The sequence below is a fragment of the Oncorhynchus keta genome, chromosome 24 (assembly GCF_023373465.1).
Source record: "Oncorhynchus keta strain PuntledgeMale-10-30-2019 chromosome 24, Oket_V2, whole genome shotgun sequence".
Taxonomy (NCBI): Eukaryota; Metazoa; Chordata; class Actinopteri; order Salmoniformes; family Salmonidae; genus Oncorhynchus; species Oncorhynchus keta.
Window position 1 is genome coordinate 39,206,905 of NC_068444.1, and position 8,491 is coordinate 39,215,395.

The following is an 8,491-nucleotide window of genomic DNA, read 5'->3' on the forward strand; positions in this document are numbered from 1 at the left end:
ACGCAAGCACACAGCAGGTTTGGGTTCCGTGTTAGAAGAATAATGTTTTTAATTGAATATGCCAACAAGGTGGTAAAACATCTTGTACGGTTGTAGTTTGTGACTCTTGCAGATCTCTGAGCGATGTTACATAGGGATTTAATCCAATTGCTCATAGACATATGATGACTTTGCAACCCAATGCGATTCCCAGGAATAAATGATGCACTCTTTTCAGAGAGAGAGAGAGAGAGATGCAGACATAGAAAGAGCGAGAAATACAGATGGAGACCTGCTGAGGGACTTGGGCCAGCCTTTTCCCCAGTAACCTGTGGCACACAGAGAGGGGTTGTGTTTGGGGTGGTTACAGTTATGCTGCCTGGCAGCCGGACCATTTGGAGGGGCCCAGTTAGGTACACAGGTAGGACACGGTTGTCTGAAGGGTGGATTTGTCATTTCCTGCCAAGCGGAGACGTGATTCTCCGTAGCCCTGCCTCTCCTCTCGCTGCTGGCAGCCTCCCCTCGGCTCTGTCTCTGATTTCCCCCCCAAATGAAACATGTATATTTTTCTTACTGCAGACAAAGGCAATAATTCCAAAAGGCAAATCAAAAGATCATGATCCAAGCTTTTTTTCTCTTTTCGCTCTGGCGGATTGTGGTTTGTTATAAAGCCCATGAAACATCTGAGAAGGCCCCTATTTCTAAATAAGCCCAGAGAGAGAGAGAGAGAGAGAGAGAGAGAGAGAGAGAGAGAGAGAGAGAGAGAGAGAGAGAGAGAGAGAGAGAGAGAGAGAAAGAGAGAGAGAGCGAGAAAGAGAGAGAGAGAGCGAGTAAGAGAGAGAGAGAGAGAGAGAGGGGAGAGAGACGAGAGAGACAGCTTCTCCAGGCTAGAGAAACTGGCCCTGAATGTCCCTGGGCTAGCACTACCAACTACCTCATACAGAGGATTTATAAAGTGTTTATATACAGTGCCTTCTGAGAGTATTCATACCCGTCAACTTCCACATTTTGTTGTGTTACAGTCTGAATTCAAAATGGATTCAATTGATTTTTTCCTCACCCTTCTACACACAATACCCCATAATGACAAAGTGAAAACTTGTTTTGAGAAAAAAAATGTTTTTAATGAAATGCAGAACTATCTCATTTACACAACTATTCACACCCCTGAGTCAATACTTTGTAGAAGCACCTTACAGCTGTGAGTCTTTCTGGGTAAGTCTCTAAGACAGGGGTGTCAAACATACGGCCCGTGGGGAGGTTCGATCAGGCCCGCAGGATAATTTGAAAGTGGAAAAAAATGCATAAAAGACATGGAATTAATATTTTTAATTCGCTGCAATTCATGGATTATCCGCTAAGGGGCGCACTCTTTCCATCAGAGTAGAAGACAAGCCGCATCACTGAGACAGACTGAAAACAGCAGACGGTATCAATGCGCCATCTGCTGCTTGTTACGACGTTGTTAATACCTTGGTCTCTACCTCTCCGCTACACCCTCATTAGCCAAAATGTCGTTATCCAAACGGAGAAAAGTAGATAAGGAGTGTAGAATTTTCAAAGAAAAAATGGACCACATCCTATTTATTTACAGAGATGCACGGAAAACCTTTGTGCTTGGTGTGTTTGCAACAAGTTTCGGTATTGAAGGAATATAATATTCGACGCCACTACGAGACTCATCACAGCGAAAAACTAGACTAACACCTTTAAAATGCTGCCTTAGATACTGTTTGCATTGAAAGAATACAGCTCTGTGAAGATGAATCCTTACTGTGGTGATTTAAAAAATGTGCACTTTAATGTTAGTCAGCAGCTTCAAAACAAAAGTTGTGTGATGGAATTCTACTGTTCATACAACTCCATAAATGTTCAGTATGTATTGTATGTGTATGTATGTTTCATGTATGAAGTTTACAGATTTACAGGACAGGCGAACACTTTCTTCATTACACATTTAAAATCACTCTCCTTAGTTTGTAAGGTGTACGCAGGGATTACATTTAGATTTTATATGCGTATGTGTAAGTGGTTTAAAAATTCCTTTCTTTAAAAGTCTCATTTAATCTTAAAGTGCATTACTATATTTTTCAGTACCAATTAAAGTTTTGTGCCTTTGTACAATCAGTGGGATCAGTTGCAATGCATATTTGTGAATGATAAAAGTAAATTGCACATTTGTCTAAGGAAATATGAGGTGTTTCATGAAATGTTTTGTAAAAGGATAGTTCATTAAATTTCAATATTTTCCTAATGTTCTTGTGCTTCTTTACACCAAAACAAAGGAAAGACATGATATTTTGGTTATTTATAGCAGAGTATGGTATAATTTTAATGGTCCGGCCCACTTGACATCTCCCTAGGCCGTATGTGGCCCACAATGCGAAATGAGTTTGACACCCCTGCTCTAAGAGCTTTCCACACCTGGATTGTGCAACATTTACCATATTATTATTTTCAGAATTCTTCAAGATTTGTCAAATTGATTGTTGATCATTACTAGACAACCATTTCCTGGTCTTACCATACATTCTTAAATAGGTTCAAGTCAAAACTGTAACTCGGACACTCAGAAACATTCACTGTCTTCTTGGTAAGCAACTCCGGTGTAGATTTTGCCATGTGCTTACATATTGTCCTGCTGAAAGGTGAATTCACCTCCCTGTCTGGTGGAAAGCAGACTGAACCAGGTTTTTATCTAGGATTTTGCCTATGCTTAGCTCCATTCTGTTTATTTTTTTTACCCTGAAAAACTCCAGTCCTTAACGATTACAAGCATACCCATAACATGATGCAGCCACCACTATGCTTGAAAATATGGACAGTGGTGCTTTGTAATGTGTTGCATTGGATTTGACCCAAACAGAACACTGTCTATTCAGGACAAAAGTTAATTGCTTTGCCAATTCTTTTTCCAGTATTACTTTAGTGCCTTGTTGCAATCAGGATAGATTTTTTGGGAATATTTTTATTCTGTACAGGCTTCCTTCTTTTCACTCTGTCATTTAGGTTAATATTGTGGAGTAAGTGCAATGTTGTTGATCCATCCTCAGTTTTCTCCTATCCGCAGCCATTAAACTCTGTAACTGTTTTAAGTCACCATTGGCCTCATTGTGAAATTCCTAAGTGGTTTCCTTCCTTTCTGGCAACTAAGTTAGGAAGGATGTCTGCAACTTTGTAGTGACTGGGTGTATTGAGTCACCATACAAATTGTAATGAATAACTTCACCATGCTCAAAGGGAAATTCAATGTCTGCTTTTTATTTATATTTGTCTTTGTGAGGCAGTGGACAACCTCCCTGGTCCTTTGTGATTCAAACTGTTTGAAATTCACTGCTCGACTGAGGGACCTTACAGATAATTGTATGTGTGGAGTACAGAGATGAGGTAGTCTTTCAAAAATCACGTTAAATACTATTATTGGACACAGTGAGTCCATGCAACTTATTATGTGATTTGTTAAGCAAATCTTTACTCCCGAATGTATTTATGCAAGCATAACAGAGCACAACAATAACACTTGGCTAATCTCTAGCACACAGCGAAGCATGTCTGGACCTGTGTAGTGGCTGGCTGGGTCGCTCTGACCCATGAGCACAGAGCACAGAGCGGGGAGCCCTGGAAACCCACAACAAAGGGGTTGAATATGTTTTGACTCAAGACATTTCAGCTTTTAATGTGTAATTAATTTGTAAAAACATAATTCCACTTCAACATTTTGGGGTATGGTGTGTAGGCCAGTTTCAGAAAATCTCAATGTAATACATGTTCAATTCAGGCTGTAAAAACAAAATTGAAAAGATCATCTTGAGTTTCATACTGCAGAACTTGTTTAAGCGCAAGCCGATAACAGCTAGGTTCATTGCCATTATGCTTTACTAGAACTCTCTCTGAGTTCCCCCGAGAACATACCCGTGCTTGCTGCCAAAACGGATGGTGGCTGGATCACGACTATCTTCACTCCACCTTAAACATTTTTTTTTTAAATGATCCTGTTTATTTGCTTACATAGTAACCCTCTTTGAGAGCACCGCAATGTTTTGTGAAAGCTAATATCGGGTAAATTCTCCGTGAAGTAGCCTGCCTTTCCCCAGGGCCGTTTTGGAGGAGGCCGTTTAGCCTGATACCTGTGATTACTTGGCCTGAAAACAAACAGTAGTTGTAATTTGTCAGATGAGGAAGGTTTTGCTTGATTTCTTACAATGAAATAGAGGGCTAGCGCAGTGCCAAAAGCAATAAAAAAAAACACAATTCTGATCTCAACACAACATTACCACAGCTTATAGCTCACAATGAGCCTGTAAGGGGAGAGACCACAGAGAGGTCAAAGGGAGGGGTTCTAGCCATGCACCATGCTAAGGAATCACTCCTCGATAGGACTAATGACTTACAGTACAGCAAGTGACAGTGATACATGTACTCTGGGTTACAGGCTCATGTCCACCACCATCTACTTAGGTGGAGCCACGGCGACCACCCTTTTCTCACTGAGCTAGATAATCATGTGGCTATTACATTTATTTACCTGTACTGGTACTTGAGAATTTAAGATAAAAACAATAGTTACCTGTATATCATCTGAAACTACAGATGTAGGATCTTGATTTGAGCCAGTTTGCTACAGCAGGAAAATAATCCTACAGTATCAGGAAATGTGAATTATTACGTGTATTATAATTCATTCTGATTTTTTTGTAGGGGTTGATACATTTTTTGTTAAGTCATATTAAGTCTGAAATTTCAAAGTGGAAATTAGAAGAAGCCTTTAAAAAAATTAAAAAACAAAAATACACTACAAGTTTGCATCTCCTGAATTCTCAGCAACAAAAGGTAAGTCTGGTAAGTCTGTTTCTCATAGAGGTTATACAAATAGGCTATAACCACGAAACAGGCTTGCATTTTCTCTTTCAGTTTGTCTTCCCTCCTTTCTTTATCAGTTGTATTTATGTCCTCCCTGTCTGTTTCTCCCACATGAGAACATTTGCCAGGACAGATATGCCAATGTCAGTAAAGCCCTAACACTTGTAGTATTATCAAAACTCGTCTAATGGCCATCTAAGAGTGTGTTTGACAGAGCAAAAGAGAGAAGGAAAGAGAAAAATCCATTGGTTTGTTTATCTTTCTCTCCCTTCTTCCATGTGTAGGTTTGTCTGCTCTGTTTCACTCCAAGGAGAACAAGGGATATAGAGCTATCAACACCAAACCATGACAGTGTTTTAGCGGATTTGTCCCGCAGTTCCTTAGTCTGTTGCTTTGTGTGTGTTCGGGGGGGTCCCGGTCTAACATCGCGGTGGGGGTGCAGGCTCGCCCCCTCCAACACCCACAGCTGGCCTAATAAACAGGCGTGGGGAGGGAGGATGGATGATGGGAGGGCCGCTGATAGATATAGGGTAGTGGGACTAGGCGTGAAGTCCATCTGTACCTGTCAGCACTCCTGTAAATCAGACTCTGCAAATAAATACATTGTCCCTCATAGTGAGTATACCACCACCACCTCCACCACCACCAGCACCTCATCCACCCTCTCCTTCTATCTCATATTGCAACTCTGCTATCACTGGGTCAGTCAGGTCACAGAGCAAAGATCAGTGTGTGTGTGTGTAATGGGTGTCTTAGGAAGGATTGGCAGAATGTTTCTTTCCCTGTAAATTCAATATCCTCAGCAAAAATGTATATGCACAGATCAGTACATGGTACATCAGTACATCAGTACATCACTAATTTTGTTTTCACCAAGACTTTCATTTTCTGAGGAAATAAGCCTTTGTCTTGCGTTGTGCAGCCTTCTCTTAAACATTTCTGGATGGCTCCATGGTTCAAGATGACACATTGAAACATTTGATACATTTCAGCGAAATAATCCAAGACTGAATCAAAGTACAGAGAGAAATGTCCCAAAAACTGGAATACTTGACAACTGACAGAGACCCGGTGATGAAAATCTAATTCCATGCAGTTTACATTGAAAAGGAATCTAAAATGAATCGAAATGAATAGATTTCTCTTTTCACTTTTCCTTGGGTCTTTAAACCAAGGTTCAACGAAGAATAAACAACAAAAACATAAGTATCTCATTTCCCTTTTGAATGGGTGGAGAGAGGGGGGAAGAGTTGTGGTCTGACTCCTGAATGACATCATGTCTCCTGATGACTTTAGCATGCCTCGGCGGGCCCCGACGGGCTCGTTGGACTGCTCCGACCGACCGTGGGTACCAGTGGCGAACCGTGGCTTTTGGACCTAGGCCTTCAGTGGGGAATAAAATCTTCCGCCACGTTGTACCAAACTCAGAAATCAAGAAAAATAACAAAGCATCACTTAATGCTGACTCAAACAGGCCTGAGCTGCGCTTTGGTCTGTCACAGAGACAGAGACGGCACACACATGGATAATGCGACCAGCAACAATAACCCCGCTGCTTACACAACCTATGGTAGCCTAACGCCATCACTATTACTATTACCAAAGGAGACGACAGCGACACATCAAAGGATGGGAGTGTGACCGGCTCGTGATACTGAAAGGACCCGGGACACTCCATGTAACCCATGATTGTGGAAAGAGATGTTTGACAAGCAGGTTACCTACAAGTGGGTACAGGGGAGGGGAGGAGTGGGGGTAAGGATAAGCAGACAGTGAGGAACGGTTTGACACACTCCCAGACTTGACAAGGACTTGCTCCAGCCCTCCATCCCTATCAGTCTCTCAGCGATGGAGGGAGAGGTGGATGGCGAAGCAATGGAAGATGGAGGAACAGATTCATGGAAGTCACAAATCTGTGGAATGTGGTAGCAAAGGAGCGGTCTGAATTGCTGTTAGTGCCAGAGCAGAGCATTGTCACAGGACGGGAGGGAGAGAAAGCGAGGATAGGAGTCTTAAAGTCCGTGTGAGAAGATATGAATGCGGCCAGAAGAGGACAGAAAAAGAGAGAGACAGATGAACGTGGCGCAAATAAAATCTGGAAATATCTGTAGAATGTCATTGGAGTGATATGCGCTCTCGGGCCAAGACAAACTGAACATAAAACCGCTCAGAATGGACAGTGACACGCTATTCTTCATAGACTCACTAAAAGGGGGCCCGTGGCCAAAAGCCCCTACCATAGTCATAAAATATCAAACAAGAGTCTCTCTCTGGTGGAGCGGGCCAATTGTGTAATCAGAGAAACTTGCAAATGGTCTGTTGACAGTTCATCATCGCTTCGAGCGGTGCGGGCTTCCATAAAATGATGCAGTCCTTTGCGAAGTGATACAATCAAATAATTAAACCATTCCATATGTTTATGATGGTACGTACTAGCTCATACTTTGTATGAAGCTCCCCAATGCTATATTCTTGTGGTTAGTCCCATCAAATCCAGTTTGAAGTTGATATCTACTGTACAAGGTGGCTGTATTTTGCTGTTTGTAATGGTTATGAGGAAATGCAGAGTCAAGGAGCCATCTCACTAGAGATGATGGTCGAGTTCAAGTCCATTCGGAGTTTCTATATGTCTGTAAATAATGAGACCCATGACACTTCCACTTCTCTACACCAGCCTTTCTTAAAGTATGGGTTGTGACCCAAAGTGGGTCGCAGACCTGTTAATGGTGTCAGAGTACATTTATCATTATTTCATTAATTACTGTAATTGATTTTGGCCAAGTGCAACTGCACTCTCTGTTCAGTGCGCTCTCTGCTTAGCAACGGTGTCTCTGCTCAGTTTGGCAGCTGCGCGAGTGTGTGGTAGATCTCCGAGTGTTTTAAGGTTTACCAGATCTTTTTTTTTCTTCTTTTCGTTTTCATGAAGATTACTACGTGACCCACACGCTGCAGTGCTGTTGTTCAGCAGTAGACGATGCGCTGTCAGTCACTGGCTTGTAATTCCCACTCGCCATCACTCACCGCTGTCATCGAATGGACTCAAGCTAGCCACAAGTCCTGGCTGAGTTCAATTGTCATGAAACACAAATAGTTTCATGAGTTTCTCACTCTTGGTTTGATACTAACTTTGAGAAATAACGAGGAGTGCCCACAATGTGTTTTGTGCAGGGACGTGCTTAGTAATGGGTCTCTCAAAACGAACAAATGAAAACGACACGTCCTGACCAAACATCCACAGCATGATGGTAAACCCAGAGAGTTCTTTCAGAACAGGGCAGAAAGCTTCAGGAAACAGTTCTTCAGAAAACAGTGTTTCAGGAAACAGTGCTTCAGGAAACAGGGCTTCAGGAAACAGTGCTTCAGAAAACAGTGCTTCAGGAAACAGGGATTCAGGAAACAGTGCTTCAGGAAACAGTGCTTCAGGAAACAGTGCTTCAGAAAACAGTGCTTCAGGAAACAGCTTCAGAAAACAGGCTTCAGGAAACAGGGCTTCAGAAAACAGTGCTTCAGAAACAGGGCTTCAGGAAACAGGGATTCAGGAAACAGGGCTTCAGGAAACAGGGCTTCAGGAAACAGGGCTTCAGGAAACAGGGATTCAGGAAACAGTGCTTCAGAAAACAGTGCTTCAGAAAACAGGGCTTCAGGAAACAGG